General features: G+C 37.3%; 1 long non-coding RNA gene across 2 annotated transcripts in view; it reads right to left on the reverse strand.

The window, feature by feature from the left end:
* Positions 1-6,120: 6,120 nt before the first annotated feature.
* The window catches only part of LOC135424283 (uncharacterized), a 65,092-nt gene continuing 52,227 nt past the window's right edge, over positions 6,121-18,985 (reverse strand). For both annotated transcript variants that reach the window (XR_010435141.1, XR_010435142.1), the window contains exons 2-4: positions 10,048-10,160; positions 9,409-9,516; positions 6,121-9,090 (exon numbers count right to left, since the gene is read on the reverse strand). This is a non-coding gene — a long non-coding RNA (uncharacterized LOC135424283). The remainder of the gene's footprint in view (positions 9,091-9,408; positions 9,517-10,047; positions 10,161-18,985) is intronic.

Consider the following 18,985-nt stretch of genomic DNA (forward strand, 5'->3'; position numbering starts at 1 on the left):
GCAAAAATTTTATGGAGCATGCTTTCATCATATTTTTGCTGAAGAGTCAACTGCAGTGGGGCTGAGTAATCTTTCCCCCCAAACACTGTTGCTATGTTTGAGTTCAATAATTTCAATAATTCAAAGGACACCAGAGTGGTGCAGTGCACTTAATAAAGTTAGTTCAGATATATGCTACAATAAATGACAGTAGACTTAGCTCAATTATTTAAAAATACCTGTTGAGGGAAGGGAGATGCTAGACAGAGAGAGAACTCTGAAAGGCCAGCTACTGAGTCAGGTGTATGACATACCTCTCAAAGATCCTAAATATTTTGATGGAGAAGTTTGAAGGAAGAAAGGAAAAGGGAGCAACATTTGCTTTTGGTTGCCGCCAGATCTCTTTCAAAAGTATGGTGAGAAAAATTGATCCAGTGCAGAATATAGAACTGCAAGCATGAGTTTGCCGAGTCAGAGACACACAAGATGACTACATTTCTTCCTCAACAGCCAGCATGAGACAGCTTATTCTTTTCTCTTGATATTATCGCCATATGGAATACCTTAAAGGTACACATAGCAATATTCTTGTTCTTGAAATCAGCTCTCCCACAAGAATTCTTGAATCAACCTGCTTGTTAATGAACTGAGGGCTATTTAGTATTAAACATGGCCTCTAGAGGACAGCAGTGCGTATTTGGGAAAAATGCTATTGGGATTAGCACAGTGATGATCAGTCACCATTTGCAGTTGTGTTACATTAGTCTTTGTTTCTTAGGTGGTAATTCTATGATCCCTGTAAAATATACTTATGTTACTTGGTTCTCTAAAAAGACACATAAAACAATTTACTTATTTAATCTTCAGTTTATGTGCACTCTCATGACGGTAATATCCATCTTCTATGAAAATCACAACCTCAGTGTCATCTAAATGAAATTTTTTGTGATCCAAAATTATTATGGGAATGGGATCAAGACAAAGTCACCAGATCATAAAAGGTGTCCTTTTTATTTAGGCCTTATATTAGGCCTGATCATTTTCTAAGGCATTCGCAGATATTCCAAGTCAGCTTTTCTTTTTAAGCTGAAGAGGAAAGCTTGTTCTCAATACTAAATGTTATGTCAAAGCAAAAAGTTAAGATGTTTTCCACTTCCTATGGTGACTGAGTGTCACTTGTGTCCGTCGCATCACCATTTTGTGCCTGTCTATCGAATGGAGTGACACTTCTGAGAGTCAGTGTTGATATTTTCAAATCTAACACTGCTGACCAGTGTCCACAACTTGGTAAACCAGTAGAGGCTGAGCTGCTTCAAGGAAATTGCATCAAAAGTTTGCAATGAGATAAATGAGATCAGAAACTGACCCTCCTCATGACAGGTGATAGAAGGATAACAGAACAGCCTTGAGTCTTCAACTGCCTTTCCTTTTCCCTCAAACCAGACAGATATTTACGGAAAATATTTATTGTAAGAAAATGTCTGCTAGAAAAATAGCAGATGCTTAATATTTATTCTTCCCTGTGACAGTCTGGAAATTTATGCATAACTTACAAATTCTTTCTTTATGAACCTTACATGCAACTATAACCATCAATGTTAAGAGTTTCTGGCAGGGTCTGTGTCATGTCTCAACATGCTTTATCTGGAGACAGCCACAGGACAAGAGAAAAAGTTGTTAGCACAGAATTAATGCCTTTGAAAACAATGAGCATGACAAAAGACTGAGCAAGTCATGGAGCCTACAGAGATACCTGCAGATATTAACTGACGTGGGATTTAACATGCCATGCCTACCCTTGGGATTGAAAGCATAGTTGGTCAGTCAGCTGGATACATCCAACAACGTAGAGCAGGAAAGCAGAAGAAGAAGTTGCTGTAAATGGAGCTGTTTAAAGAGAGTGGTCTCTTGGCTCTCTAGGCTGGGGGTCTTAACTAAAGAAGGAATGCTCTGGGCAAGAATAGAGAACCTGAAGTTAAGGAGGAGACAAGACCGTTGGGATCAAAAGAATGCAGGGATAAAAAAGGGTTCTAAAAGCCAGAGGACTTCCATTGTGTAGAGGAAATTAAATTAAATGTTTTTATGTGCAGATTTTGCTACCTTTGTATTAGCCTGTAAATAGCTCTTTTTGCATATGAACAGTGATGAACAGTGGGAATGTGTTTTAAAAGTTGGTTTAGAATGCTTGCCTTCTTTGTTGTTGACAAACTGAAAGACACAGAAGAAAACCCCCACAATCCTAGTGAGAAGGTAGCAAACTACAGGGTAGACTGAGGGAAAGGGCTGAGGACAACACTTGTTTGGGGGAGAAATGGGACTGGAACATCTCCTTTCCTTTCTGGGCAGGAGGGCTGAAGTGGAGTGACTACCCCTGCAACGAGCCAGGGAACAAACCTGAAGTACTGTCAGGCTCAATAAATCCAGAAGTGTCAGTCCTAACATAATTTCCTAAAACAAGGAGATGTTCTGAAGCCTGCTGCAGTCCATGAAGAGGGTCCTTTTCTTGGAAATAGAATCTCTTGCTTTTCATTCACTTTTGAGGAACTGTCAGTTTAAGCCAGTTCCCTTCCAGGAGTGCTGAGTTGAAATCCAGCTAGCGGAGAAGAAAGGGCATGATGAACCCTGTTTCTAAATAAGCACATTCATGCATTCATGCAAACCATATGGGAGTCTGTTCATATAGAGCAAAATCAATATTGTTTATAATTGAGCTAATGATATATTAACTTTCTTCTATTATAGTCAGAAGCCTAATTGCTTGCTATAAGATATGAGTTTCTGTACTCCACATTTTAAGTATGTCAAATATTCAGAGGAGTGGCACACAGGAAACTTTACAAGGTTAGGCTGGGTGTTTAGCTTTATTTTATTTCCAGATTTTGTTCCTTGTTTTTTTAACGCATGCTTTGACTTCAGACACATGACCTATTCAATGGTGTGGTTCAGTGTTAGTCTAATCAAAACATGTTAGACACATGAATATTTGTGAAATGCACAGATGACAGCTTCACTATGTGCATCCAGGATGAACTATCTCTTCAAATGAATGACATCAATGTAATCTCTCTGAATTCAGCAAACTATAAGTCATGTCAGCTATGTTCTACCAACTTTACAAGACTGTAGGACCCTAATCAATCTCACAGTCATGTTTTTAATCCAAAATGTTTAACCTTGCCCATTTACAATGTCATGCCTTGAAACTCGCATAGCAAACCAGACTCATTTCCTTTCTTAGAAATTGTCATTAATAATTTCTGTACTTGCTGACTCATAAACAATGATTGTCAGGGAAGTGTAACTACTTCCTGAAAATTACTTTCTTAAAAAGAATATTATTTGTGGTATTATTTTAAACTCGCTGAAAATCATATAAAATGAAACATTAAATATTAGAAAGATACATTTTTCTATAGAGGATAAAATATTTTTCCTATACATTCGCAATTCAGGAGGCCAATTTAGTCTTCTAGCCCCAATGATTATATACCACATAATACTCACATGTTAAAGCTACCTTTTGTGATGGAAGCATAATCCTGTCAAAAGAATTTGCATATGGTATGTTGGTGTATTAAGTCCTCCATCGTAATTAGCTGATTAATTTTAAATTGTGTAATTTTAAAAGAAGCTAGAAAAAAACCCAACCAATAAAATACTCAAAATCCAAAATACCAGATTTTACAAGGTGAGACACAATCAAACAGAGAATCACACAAATATATCACATCAATGAAGCTATTAAGTGTATTTTTGCACTAATTTTAGGGGCTATGCTATCAGTGGCTTACAGTATAGGCAATATTTTCCAAGACTAAAGAATGTTCCGCAGTATAGTAAGTGCTGAAGAGAGGGCTAATGAGAAAAAGAGTGATTGTGACAAGCAATTATGTCACCTAAGTGAATGGCTTAATTTTCTAAATTAGCCACTTTGATAATTATGACATCTCATTTGTCTTTTAATTCCATGAGCTGTGAAGTTTACCTTTGATTTTTTTCCAATCAGATAAGAGGCTTTGATAAGCCAAGGGTCTAATATGTGCCTGAAAAACTCACATTTCAGTCTGCTCATCTGCTTGAACTGGAGCAAATAGCACTCTTCACAAGAGCTCTCCAAATCAGGCTTCCACTCCTTCTATTTGCACTAGCTATTAAAAAAATATTTGCTAAGCAAATTAATAATGTAAATAAGACTGCAAGTGGGAATGTTTAGTGTGCTTAAGAGGGAAGGCAAACAAACTGTTTTCAAGCACTTTTTAAACCACTTGAACAACAGGCCATTTGCATACAAGCAATTAGCATGTTAATTACAAATGTTCCTTATCCACTCATTAGAACATTTCTGAGATTCACTGACAAATATAGGTCTTTCTTTAATTATCTTGACTCATAGGGGAGTGAGGAAGCTCTTATTTAATTAAACTAGAAGGAAAGAGTAGTATTTTAAAGAATTAAAAGGGAAGAGTAGTATTTTAAAGAATTAGCTCTGATTTGGGATTTAACTACAGTAACTCTTCTAACTTCTGTATTCTTGTGTAAGACAAATGTCAGTGCTGTGTATGGCTTATATAGAATATGGAAAATAAATATTTCAGGCAATTTTTTAATATATGTGTAACTCAGCCTTCATTTTCCTTCACAGAATAGGAGTGTAATTTCTTTACAGGGACCAGGTTATTAACTGTGAGGGAGAACACAATAGTTAATGACTTATGGAGGAATCTGACAAAATAAAATGCCATTTAACACGTAAATTCATTTAGTGTCATCTTCTCCTCTATATTTGGATGCACTGCTTGCTATTCCATCCCAGAGGGAACAAGAGCGGACAGATTGTTCTTTTCAAAATAAAAATACGCTGCATTGTCATTATTTCTGTCATGCCTTCATATTGGCATGAAATCAGCAGGAATCAATGAGAAGTAGGCTCTGCTCTCTGATAACAGCCACAACTGGGCAGAATACAGTCCAATTACTTTGATCAGGATGTCAATACTTGTGATGTCAAAGCACGAGTCATGCAAGCCTTGTAGTGGGGAAAAGCTATGCTACTTAGTTGAAATGCAGTAGTAGGTATGCCTCCTCCTGTAAAGTGCTTGTACAGCTCTTTACGTAAAGAGCCTTTTCTGTTTATTTGCTATATAGTGAGGGAGGTTTTTTATTGCTTGTTTTTGCCAAAAGCATTTTCCACTTTTATTCTAAAAAATACACAGATGTAGGAAGGACATTACAAACTCTCTTGGCCAATGCTTAATGATGTGTGTGCAAAAGTTATTGCTGTTCTAAACTGTCTTTTAAATGATATTGAATCCCTCTGCTCTCCAGTAAGTACCCAGGTGAGAAACCAGTTAACAATGATGATAGACTAAATCACAGCTTCATGAACGTCATGTGAGTTTTTGCAGTATATTCTTTTTCTGACAAGTCTGAGTGATTATAACGCTTTTGGAAGTGTATTTAAATCCAAAGGTTTATTTATTTTTTTAAAGCCATATGCACTTCAGTTGTTTTACTCTATTTTACTAAAAAAGTAATTAAAATTGTAACTTCTCGTGTTTCTCTTTAGCTTTTCCTTGCAAACTCAGGTAAACGCCTGGAAACCTCACCAATAAGAATCTCATTTGGCATGAGACGCAATCTGATCTCCTCAGTGTGCCCAGACTTCTGAAGGTTTTGTGAAAGTTTGCAAAAGAAATCCTATGACAGCCTAGGAGACTCAGTTGCCTGCAACAACAGGTCACTGGGCACTTTTTCATCCTTCTCTTCTACATTTCTCTTTTGCCATTTCTTGTTCTCCTCCTCAGTCTAGATCTTCTGAAGTATCTGGGCATCCCTTAGTTTGTTTTGCAATATGTGGAACAACAGCAAAAAAATGGCACAGTCCTGTGCACCAGAGTTAGACTAAATGATACCATGAGGTCCCTTCCAAGTCAAATGGTCCAGTGATTATGTGAGTACCATTCTTTTACTGTAAAATCCTGAAACAGAAACATTTGTTTAAACACCTGGAATAGAAAATGTTGAACTATTGCACGCAGTTTCTACCATCTGCAGCTCAGCTTTGTAAAAATAGAGTATTGAATTATTGTAGTAAAATAAATCTCTCTAAACACTAAAAAGGAAAATTAAAAAAATAAATAATACTCATGATTTTATTTTTATTTCTACAGAACACTTTTTATCTGCTCCAGGCCAAGATTATTTATAGTTGGACATTAAGTAAAGCCATCATACAGAGATGATTGCATCTAAATTGTACATTAAAACAAACCTTGGATGCCAATACGTATGTTTTATTAAAGCCATTGATAAAGCAAAGCCAACTATTTAAAAACGAACAAAAAAAAATCAAACAAAAGTGTCTTCACCACACAGGCATTTGAAACATCCTAAAAGTGTGTAAGAAATATTGGAGGTCTTTTGCAAGGTAACATAGATAGAAAAAGCAAACAACCATATTTGGACGGAAAACCTGCTTTATTCCCCTGTAATTCCGTGTGAAAAATGCAGCAGAAATCCATTAATTTCCTTGCCTGTTCAGCTTTCCACTTCTGTTGCTGAAATTTTTATCTGGTTTCCCAAGTTTACTAAATCAAGTAACTTTTTTTCTCCCTAAATTTTCAAAGCCCTACTTATGGTTCTGGCTTCTATTTCTGACTGTCTACATTTGAATACACTCAACTCAGAATGTTAGATTTGCTATTTCAACCATCAGCTTCTTGCCTCTCTAGTTCTACCTTCCCTCTATTTTTGTTTGCTTATAGATATTAAACTGCCAATTCAATAACTGTTCCTACCTCTTCTGAAATTCCTACCACATATCAACTTTCCTGTCTCATTTCCTGTACAAGCTACTACTTATTTCCATTTCCAAAGGAATCTTTCCAACCATGCACACATATTTTAAAGACCTTAATTTTCAGTCAGGTGGGAGATTCACAATGGCAGACTCTTTCAGAGTTTACCTCCAGTCAAAATCTCCACTACTAGTGACAGTAAGAGCCAGTCTAGAGCTCTTACACATTAACCTGTAGAAAATGAACTTAAAGACCTGTTTTTTGTGGATTAATTTCCCACAAAAGTAAAAGGGACTTGTGCATGCATTTATAAAACAACCCCAAATCCACTAAAACAGAATGTTAAAAGAAAATATTAATATGTAGTATGGAAAATGGGTAATTTCAGACATGCAAGTGGTCAATCTGAATGCTGTAATGAAGCAATTGAGTGTCTTTTAATATTTGTGAGTTTTTTGCCCCCTGACTTATTCAAGCTTTCAACAGCTCTTTGTGCTCTCTCAGTTTTTGTGTTTTATTTTCTCAAAACTGCTCTACCTTGACCATGAGGAGCCTTGAAGGACAGCTGGAGTGACACATTGAGTCTGATTGATACCTGCAGGACCCAGATGGTGAACTCTCAAAAATGTTGCTGGCAGATAGTTTTACTGCAGGAACAGTTTGGATTTTTTTCTGTGGTTCCCTTAGCTGAAGCTTTACTAAATGCTGAGCAGACGCTTCTTGGCTAAGGTCCATTCAAGCTGCATTTAGATCTTGATGGAATGGCTACAGTCTCATAGAAGTTCATTGTTTGTACTCACTCTCACTCATGGAGAGTTTGCCAGCTCGTAAGCACTTGTGTTCTCAGGAATTCTTCAAAATAGCAGCCTTCAATGGGATGTTTTGACTTCACTTTTTTACCGTAGAGAAAATCCTGTCAGAAAATCTTTGTCATGCTGTTTATACATACTGTACATTTTATGTGGAGTTATTTATAGAGCTGTGAGAGTTTTGAAAGACTGGAGCTTTCTTTGTTTAACACGTCTTTCAAACCAAAAGCATATCACAGGTCAATAAAAAAGTCTCCAAGACAAACATTTTCCTGTGTAGAGTAATCCTTTATGACTAGTATTCTGAAACCTCCATTCATGCTGTAATACACAAATTCTGGTGTTTTTCAGGCTATTTTTCAGGCTCATGCTTAGCCTTACAGGTGATTAATGCCTAGTTTTAATCTCTCGGACTGATGGTTTCAGCCAAGCGATTTTGTGTAAATATGATATCCCTCACTAATGACTCATCAAGCCGAGTTTGTCTACTGAATCACTGCTAACAAACAAATGCCACTGACCGCTGACACTTTGACCTACAATATTAAAAATGTTGTTTGTGAGGGAAAACATAAAACATAACTCTACAGCCCTGAAAATCATTCAGCAATCCGGAAACTGTCACAGCAAGTTTTGCCTAATTTGTGCGTAGGCATCTGCCATAGGGTTTAGTTTGGTAATTTTTTCTTCCTCTTTGAGTAATCTCTCTAAAAGCTGCTAATAGCATCACAAGAAATTGGTGTCCTTCAGTTCTTCTCCAGGATTTCTAAGTAGTGCTGCTGTGTTCCATTCAATATCAAACAAATACTTCAAGTACATGACATGTATTTTGAAAAAGGCAATCAGGGATCTCTACATCTCTAATATTACTCCGTGGAAAATAATGACATAAAGAGAAAGGTTTTTAAAAGAACCACTCATTGAGCAACCATAAGAGGTGAAACATGAGAGTGCTAACAAGCAATAGAATAAAATTATGTAGACCTGTTTACATCTAAGGGCCCAACATAAAACCTACTATAGTCAATTGGTTTTTCATCTTTGCTGGTTCAACTGTTGAAAAACAACAGTTTTAGAGACTAATCCTGGGCAGGCAGCCATTATTAAAAACTATGTAACTTCAATAGATTTATTGTTATTAATCTTTTGAAATGAAAATCAAGATTTAAACAAAAAAAATTGTAACTTTCTTTTATAGACTAGCATCTTTCAACTGTTTAGGAACACCATTTTTAATAAATCAGTCTGTTACATTAATGCCAGTTTTTCATATAATAACAGCCTCAATTCCTCTGTTTTTCTCATCCTTGATAGATAAGAGAAATTGGACCTTTAAATCTAAACTAATACAAAATAGAGTAATTCAAGATAGATACAAAGCAGAATGCAGTAGAGGAGGAGAATTCTCAGTCTCTGGAGGTGTTTGGGAAGAAAAGAAGAAAAAAAATTCTGGCAGGTTTCAACAATTCTGACAGCAGTTCTGAGCTGCTTAGAGAAATCACCAGCTGAAAAGAAAATGGAAAGTAGCACAGGTAAGGCAGGCAAAGGGTGTTAACTATAATAAATACAGTTTATCATATGGTTATAGAAATTTATTGCAGGGATATCAAAATATATATTTAGTATAAATATCTATAAATGTGTACCCAGAAGCATAAATATAAATCTCTCCATATAAACTCAAAGATTTTCTCGCTCTCTGTTGTCACCACATTCTCTATCAAATCCACATCTAACAATAACACTATTTCCTGTTAGACTATTCTAGATCTGCTTAGAGGGAATTTTCTACTATTCTGTGATCTTTTATCCAACTCTCTTACCTGTGTTAACACATTCATCATTCTCTCTTTATGCTGTCATCTCTGTTTTATTGTCACTCTCACCAGCACATTGTTTGCATCCGTCCCCTGGTGTTTTTATGCAGTGCCCTGTCACTGCAGGAAAAATATATGGTTTGTTATTCATGCTTTCCATAGCTTGTTGAGTTCTTCCGTATTGCCTTTTTAGGTACTCACATTTCAGTTTCCTTCTATTAATAATTCCTAACATTAGAATCAATTCAAATAAGGAAAAAAAATCCAAACCTATAATTTTTTTTGTCTCTTCTTACAAACAAACGATATTTCCTGCAATAAAGCCTGAATTCATTATAGTATTTCAGAGGGTAAAGTTTGCAATATTTCTTTTACATTTTTAATCTTCTGTTAGCAGGGGTGAGAAATGAAGGTAGGCTGTTAGAAAGGAGGAGAACTAATTAAATTCTGACCAGAAAATAGTACACTGTATTGCATGTATCTTACGGCATTTCCTCCACTTACTACCTCACCAGTGATTTTTACAGTGTCATGCTATATTGGAGCAAGATACATTTATAAGGAATTTATACAACTAACCATTAACAACTTAATTTAAAAATGTCAGAACAAATCTTCTTGACCATCAGCTGTGTTCATACGTACTTCATCATGCAGACACAATATTTAGTGAATGGTAAGTCCTCATGGGCTGGCTCCTTGAAACTGCAGTGTCTTCTGCAAAAGAGGTAAATGTGGGGGAATGCCACCTGTGGGAACTTTAGGAAAACAAAGGGAAATTTGTTAAAAAAATAATTAATTAAGTAATTAGCAAGCAAGAATGAAAATGTAAGTAAAAAAAGAAGAAATGAATGAATGAACAAAAAATTAATCTAATTCTCTTCTTCAATACATTGGAGTAGCTATGTTATTTTTTTTATTCAAATTTACAGATTTAGTGAATTTCCATGTATGTAGTGTGTAGTGCAAGGCAATGCAAATTTTGCCATTAACTGTAATGAAAATCAAACGAAGTTTCCAGATTGATTTTTTGTTTGTTTTTCTTTTTCCTCGCAGAGTTTGAGATATTTTGTTTTCCTCAGTACAAAAAGCATAATAAAACCCAATAATTAGCTTCAAATCTATATTTTTATTTTAGATTCTAAAAAATTAATTATCTTATTTAATTTTATTTTACTGGAAGTGATTCACCCAAAGAGCGGAGCTGTTTGATACACCTTATTCCTGAAAGCTGGTAGTACATTATTCCAAAAGATAGTATAGTGATAATTAATATACTAATTTTAAAAGGCTAGTTTGTTGGATTTTTTAAATCACGATAGCATAGTTTTAGTTTCATTTTTACACACAGAGAAATAAATGCTAGGGGAAAAAAGAGGACTTCCATGTGATAGTCTACTGAAAGTCTGGGGTCTGATTCAGAGGGAGATGAAAAATAAAGCAGGTAATGCCAATATATTAACATTGCTGAAGTGCTTGTCATGTATGTTCTATAAAGCATATGCCAAAGAAAAATGCTGGCAGGCACTGTGTTGAAATATCAGCTTAGTTAAAGGATTCATCATGAACCATTTGTCTTTTACCCTTCCCTCACCAGTCCTGCCAGCAATTCTCTGTCTGCCAAAACGAGAAAGGGACAGCTGCCAAAAGGATGGATTTCAAAGTGTGATTTTTTTGTTTGTTTCAGTTTTTCTCTCTCCCATCTTTGAGAATTTTTCCCCCTCGCAAAATGCAGCATGTTGGATAATATGAGTTAATCAGGAAAGCTGTTAGATTTGGACACTCTGTTTAGGCTGACTTTTCTCTGAGTCTTTATACAGAAATGGATGGAAGACCTGTAGACATTTCTGACTTCCTCTAAAAGGATGATCTCTGTATCCAAAGCAAATTCAAGTCAGAAAATATGTGGTCAATAGAAAATACCCACAAAAACTGGTGGGTCAGGACTTTCTGCATACCTTTGTGAAACATCTGTAAATTTGGCTAGTATAAGACCCTAAATGGAATTTATAAAAACGTTTTCACTTCATGTGCTGTATTAATGGGATGAGGAAAAGTTTGCTTTTCCCAGTACCACAGGAGAAGTTTGCTGCTTTGGTAGGTAATTGCACTACTTGAGACAACAGTGACACAAAAGACTAACAATATTAGAAGTGGACTTTTTAGATAAGGGATCAATTTTCTAGAAATGAATGCATGATGAATCTAGAATGAAGGAAATGTTCCTGCATGACTGCAACCTGCTGTTTAGGTCCCACAGCTGCACTGCGCCTTCTCTCCTGCCTCTTTCTTTTCGCAGAATGGTTCCAGCATCCCCCCATTTGGCATGCCCATCTTCTCCCAATTCCATATCAGACATTCTTGATATGAGAAGGCAAGCTAGAGGAGAGCATCCTTTCCTTTCATAACATCTTTCTATAAGGAATATCCTCACTGCTAACACAAGAGCATGGAGAAGGTCTAAGAGTGAGATTTGAATCTCGAATGTCAGCAATGTTTTTTTGGGGGAAGGCTCTGAATCTTGGATTTGATGACATGGCAAGATGTTTTTAATCCTTATAGTACTTTTTCAATCTCTCTCTTACTTTCGTGTCCTGGTGGATTATGTCCTCAATCTATAGGTGCTTGCACCTCTGCCCAACTAATAACATTCTCAAGTAATAATTTTGAGTGTTCAAACTGATGAACATACCTTTTGGAAACCAAAAAAAGTGCTGAGGTATAAAGATGCCTGTGACTTGAAGCCAAAGTCTGTTAAAATATCTGGTTGAAAAGCCCAGCTAGTGCTCCCCAATGAGTGGAAGACTGCAGTGTACACTCACTTCTCAAGGTAGATATTGAGGAATCTGTGAGGCAGAGCAGTTGTAAGATACAAATACATAGTAAAACACTGTGCAATGAAAAGTAGTAGTTGTGTTTCTCGTACTTGTTTTCCTTCTAAGGCTGGCTGCAGAGTTATACATGGAAGATTTAGTATAAATGGAATATTTGAGTAGGAAGGACAACACTACTGATGAATCTCAAAATTGATCCCCCTCCCATGCAAGCTGGCTTACACAAGGGTCATATAGAAATGCAAATTCTTACGGAGAATGTTGATCTCAATGATAAAGAATAAAAAAATTCATTAGTTTTTATACTGCGCTCTGGGGATGACATTTAGACCTAATCTTGCAAATAGACTTGTAATGCCTCACTGTTGTTGTCACAAAAGCTTGAGCTATGGCTCATAAAGGCATCCAGCATACCTTTACAAGGCATACAGTCCCTAGGCTCTTTACTGCTGACACTACAAGCCTTTTGTCCATTCTGCCGTAAACAAAATGGAAGACCCAGAGTTGCCAGCTGTTCAACAGATAATGGCAGGCTTGCTTTTTTTATAGTTCACCTACCATACTCATGTGCAATTGAACATATCTCCCATATACTGCTCTTGCCAATTCTACCTCCAGCAATTATCCTGTTCTAGTACTCCATTGCAAAGTACCTGCCAATAATTAGAGATTCGCAGGTGGCAGCTACAAAGCACTGCTTCTCTCTTCTCTTTGGAGGCACCATGTGGTGGGAGCTGAAACGTAGTGGTGCCGATGTTGTTCACATAGAAGGTCATGACAGGGCAACAGTTCTGCCTCAGTTTAACCTGATCCAGATGACAGTTGTACTCTATTTTGTCCATTATCTTCAAGTGAAGGTGGATGCTGTCTTCAACAAACTAACTTCAAAGTTATACACTGATTAAGTCAGGATTTTTTCCTTGCTTTTTGTGTTTTTCTTATTTTTAAATTCCATTTAGATATGTCTTTTGGGTGCAGGATGGGAAGTATGCTACTTTTACTGACCAGTGAAATGACTCCAGCATCAAGTAGCTCCTCTGCTGGGTAATAATCACATACTCACAGAATGACTGAGATTGGAAGGGATAGCTCCTCTGCTGGATAATAATCACATACTCACAGAATGACTGAGATTGGAAGGGATAGCAGGAGGCCTCTCATCCGACTTCCTGCTCAAAGCAGGGCATACTTGAATGTCAGAGCATGTTGCTCCAGAGTTTATCCAGTCTGGTCTGGGAAATCTCCAAGGATGAAGACCACAAATCCCGTTTGTCCACTGCTGGAGTGTCCTCACAGTGAAATTGTTCTTTACATGAAGTCTGTCTCTTTTTTCAAGTTATTGCCTCTCATCCTCTCAGTACGTGTGACTGTAAGGAGCATGGTCTTCTTTTCAGTAGGCCCTGGCAAGCTCCCTGAAGCCACCACTTCTCTGGTCTGAACCAGCCCAGCTTCCTAGCCTCCTCATTAGGCAAGAGATCCAGCCCTGTCTATCTTGGCGGCCCTCCACTGAACTTGCTGCAGATTATCCGTGTTTCAGTTGTACTGGGGGCCTAAAACTGCATACAGTTTTGTATGTGTGGATAAACATAGTGCAAAGTAAAAAGGGATAGAATCTCATGGCTTTTGTCCTTGTTAATACAGCCCAGGGTGCCGTTGGCCTTCCTTGATGACAGAAGACACCCTGGCTCTCATTTTCAGCCCACCGTTTACCAGCATCTTCTGTGCCTTTCCAGGAGGGCTGCTTCCCAGTCAGGCAGACCTTGGCCTGGATCAGCGCAAGGGATTAGTTCATCTCAAGTGCAGACTTGGTATCTACCCTTGTTGAATTTTGTGAGGTTCCTATTGCATTTCTCACAGACAAAGACCCCAGCACCTGCCAACAAACAGCAGCAACCTCAGAGAAAGAGATGGCCTCTTCTGTGACCTACAGCTACAGAACTACAGTGCTCAGAAATACAGGAATACCAATTCATCCTTCCCAATCTCCAACTAAGTCTGTAGGCTCTGGATTCAGTAGTTCTTCTTACTACAAGTAGGCAGTCTGCTTTGAAAGACAAGGGACTACAGAATCAAAAGGCAGCAAACATTGGATAAACTGCAAGTTAGCAGGCTTTAAAATTAAATCTTTCATCCCAGACAAGCTACATAAGAAAATTTTTATAAGTCAATTTTCTCTCTCTTCTGAAACCTGCACCACTGTTTGTGATGTCTGTTTGGGTTCGTTTGTTTGTTTGTTTGCTTGCTTTTATTTGTTTGGCTTTTTTTTCTGGCAACAGGGTACCAAAAAACCCCTAGGACATAAAAAATCATCAAAGAATATTTTTCCCCTGAAATGTGTGAAATGGCTAGAAATCTTGTGATAAGGTAAAGAATACATTAGGATACACACTAGTGCCATATTGGTCTTGAATAAGGCAGCCAAAGTCCCTCTTTAACCCTTTATTCTGAATGTTTACATGATTTTGCTTATTCTTACCCATTATATTCCGCTCTAGGTGGCAAGAGCTTAAACCAGTGACAGCAGGGTACTTTTTATTCAATTCCTTTGGAAAATCACAGAGGTCTGTACTGTTCCGTACAGAAAATAGAAGGAGCATTAGATGTAATTCGAAGAGGAATAATTAGGGGGGGAGGCTGCTGAACTGTGACAAGTTCTTATGTTAGTTCTCCCAGACTCTCCGTCTCTTGCACTTGTTTAAGGAGAGTGAGTACTATCACTGCACAGGGCTTTTGACACCTGCAGATTCTGACCTGGCCTAAGCACCAATGAAAATGGCTGCTCACAGCCCTATTTCAAGAGAGGTTAGTACCAAAGAAGCCTAAAGTGACGCTTATTAAAGCCTAAAGAACAAAAGCAGGTAAAGCGAAACTGCGTCACCTCAGTGCTTTTGGTCCCTGCCTGTCCGAGGGGTGAGCGATCACTTCTCATCCATCAGACTCTGTGGAGGTTTGTGGTTAAATCTTTGCATGTGTGACTTCACAAGGGTTGTTTGTGATAAAGTGGCCTCTCATGGAGAGGTGTAATTCCCATGGCTTCTTCCTCTTGTTTGGCCAGAGGCTGCTTTTGACCTTTACAGGCTTTGAAATTCGATTCATTTTGTATTACAAAATATTCATTCCTCTGGGCAGTGAATAAATAGTCTTTGAAGTCACCACCTAGGGCTTCTTAAGTGTTTTCCGAAGGAAGTAGAAGTGCCTGCTGTCTGCCATATCAGTGTCCTTGCCTGCTTCACACAGAAGCTCCAAGCAGCACAGCCAGTGCTGCTCTCTCCTCCTTGAGTGGAAGGTGTTTGGAAAAGAACATGCTACTGACTTATCTGCTTCTCCTCTAGACATGAAGCAGTGGATAGCAAGGGCTGCTCATAGTAGTGTGATGGGAATTTGAGGAGAAAGAGATGGCAAAGCAAAATCGAGACAGGGACAGGGTAATGACATTGCCACAGAGGGAATACCTAAAAATGACTGTCTTTCCACTCTGAAACACAAAGAAAGTGCAATGGCTATGAAAATTTCTTATAATCACAGTATGATGAGAGCTGGAAAAGAGTATCTGCAATAACAACAGTGTTTTGCTTCCCGTGAAAAAATGATTCATTCAACCCTTTTCCTCAGAGACAACTTTTCTACAAAATCCATTCATACATCAATATGAAATCTGGTCTTAAGACCTGTGTAGTTGTAATCCTCTTTACTTGATACAGGCAACACTGGTCTGCTGCAATTGACTGACTCACGACTTTTTCCCAAGTAATTCTTTTTGCCTTCCCTGGACAAAGAAGCACCTTATGTCCAGCATTTTTTACCTTCGTCACAGCACTGGAAAAAATCTAAATAAGAGTCTCAGCAATATTAGCTGACATTCAAGGCTGACATTTGTACAGGTTCAAATCAGAGCATGTTAATGAGTGCTGTAGTCACATCCTAATGGAGGCACAAGGAAGCATGTTGTCCAACTGAAGTTAAACAGATGAACAACATACAAAAAAACTATGTTTTTACATTGTAAGTTGAATGTTTGTCAGTATTAAAACTTCTGGTTTTGCATTCTTACTTTTTATTGTATAGAATGCCATATGTTGCTCAAAGCAAATCAAAAAAGTTTGGCACAGCATGCAGCATGGGAATTAAAAAGCAATTACTATGCAGACACTACACTTGTTTTATTATATGGCTGCTGAACAGGCCCAGGCAAACATATACTAAACTCATTTTAAAGTCTTCCTTATTAAATATTTGCAAGGAATAGTAAAAATTCTTAAGCAGTTTTTATTGCAAAAAGACATATTCACACTTTAGAAATTAATGTCATTTTGTTTCATGTTTTTGGTATGTTTTCACCAACTATATAGTATCACACAAATTCATGGACTCATTTTTCATTTTTCATAATTTTTTTTGAGTTTAGACATCACAGCAAACATTCAAAACAAGTTGATTTCTTTACATACTAATGGTATTTGAAATAACTCAAATTTTAATAGTAAAATGTACTAAAATTTTAGTACATTTTAGTAGTAAAATGTAAATTTTAGTAGTAAAATTTACATTTTACTACTCTAAATTTTAGTAGTAAAATGTACTTTAAACCCACAAACTGAATGAATGAAAAGTTACAAACCACATCTCATGGATAACAATTGACCATGTTCTCCTTTGATATGACACAAGATATTGGCTTTCACTCATCTGCTTGAAGTATTACAACAGATTCTTGGACTTGTAGGTAATGGGCTGAAGTGGGATAGCTCACCTCCGTATCCACTGCTCTCCATTTCTACTCAGCAAATGTGGAAGAGGTGGAGGCAGCAGGTACAAAAAGGTGAAATTCAGCCACTCTGATCTGACTGTCTCAAAGGCAAATGCCTGTGACTGAGCTAAATACATGACATTATTCTATAGTAATCAAGAGCAATGCACACCTCCAAATTATGATTCATCTGGACTATATTAGGAAGTGGTGAATCATCATGTGTTGATATATAGTGCCTCTTCATAGATTCCTAAAAACTGAGGCCAGGGTGACTAATTTAGGCTAATATATCCACCTTTTCAGTGTTTAAAAATCAGGTAAGGAATTCTTTTATAAAATAAGGGCTCTCCTAAGTCTGATGATGCTCTTTTACTGCTGCTGCAAGGTTTGGAATTGGAAATTAATTCTCTTTTCCTCAGAGTTTTTCTGCAGGGGTAAACACACTATGATTCAAAAGCGAGAAAAAGCAAGATTTTCTTTAGAAGTATTCTGGCAATGAAAAGAAAGACTCCTAGTTACTCTATGCATTACATGATATTTACCTTAGCATTAATTTCACAAGATAACTTATTCAGTACTGGTCAATGACACATGCAAATAGTGTTTTATCTTAGTTTAATCTCTTTATGGTGACCACTTATTTCCCTTTCTTTTCTTTACATTTTGTAATTTTCTGGTGATTTTTGAGCCTGATATCTGGAATAGTCAAAGAAATGATCATTACTTTTTACAGGATGCCAGTCTTTCACCTGAAATTATCTAAATCAATATTTAGGAGAAAAAATAAGTTATATGCTGTATCCAGAACAAAATTACAAGATCCAGCAAAACAGTATTGCCAAATTGCCAGGTCCAAATCCAGGGTAGAATTAGCTCTTTGCCTTATACTGGTACTGAGAATCTAAGGTAAAACACCTGAAACATCAAAGGAAGCCAGTTGGAATCACACATGAAATCAGCCTGGAAAAATAGACATTGTTGCCTGTGCAGCCATATGTTTTCATTGAGAGTGAATAAGAGAAGAAAAAAAAGGGAAAAAAACTTACAGATAGAATAGCATATGTCAGATTTTAAAAAGAAACATATTTTCAAAGGAAAAGCCACAGAAAAAAAGTATCCTGATAACAAAAATACAGCTGTAACTGTACATTGTTTTATATGGAAATAAAAATTAATCTGTGGTTGGGAAGGGGGCTTTTCAGTTTCAGCAGCGATGAGCAGCCCTAACCCTTCAATGCTGCTCCTGGAAAAGACTCAGTTCTGGTACTTGCAGAGGCTATCAAACATGCACTAGTCTTACTCCCCTTTAATAGTGTGTGCTACAGCTTCCCCTGGAAAACCGTTCTATCCCAGCAGTGGTAGTTGCAGCATGACAGCACCTTTCTGGAGGCTCTCCACTGCCCAGGGCAAATAGCCATGTCCTACGGCCACATAGCCATGACAGCACCCATGGCCTCTTAGTGCTTGCAAAGGCAGTGACAGTCATCACAGCCAATATTCATGTTATTTCAACTCTAGTAATAGAAAGTTACAGATTACCTGGGGGGGAGGGGGAGGGAAGAAGGGTTTTTTTTGTTGGTTTGTGGTTTATTTGTTTTGGTTTATTTTATTTTATTTTTAACTTATGGAAAATTTTACTTTTGCCTACTTTGGAGAAGTAAAGAGGTCACATTCCTGTAAGCATTGGTCCTCTCATCTATTGGATAGTCTGCCTTGCCCCTCTGTAAAGGGAAGGTGTTGAAATTTGCCTATGGCTTGTATCAAACCACGTTTTGTAAGAGCAAACGGAACATTCGTGCTGCAAGTCAGTTTGTACACACCATTTATAGGAGACAAATGACATTGAGTGCTAAAACAAGCTGCTCAATTGCCAAAGGCTCTTTCATTTGTTATACATGGAAAAACATTATTAAATGTAGCACCTTTATTAGCACAGTGTCTAGTAATGGTATAGCAGTCAGGGAAGAGTCAATCACTGGGTGTCTACTGCAAGCTAACT

The sequence above is a fragment of the Pseudopipra pipra genome, chromosome 1 (genome assembly GCF_036250125.1).
Source record: "Pseudopipra pipra isolate bDixPip1 chromosome 1, bDixPip1.hap1, whole genome shotgun sequence".
Classification (NCBI taxonomy): domain Eukaryota; kingdom Metazoa; phylum Chordata; class Aves; order Passeriformes; family Pipridae; genus Pseudopipra; species Pseudopipra pipra.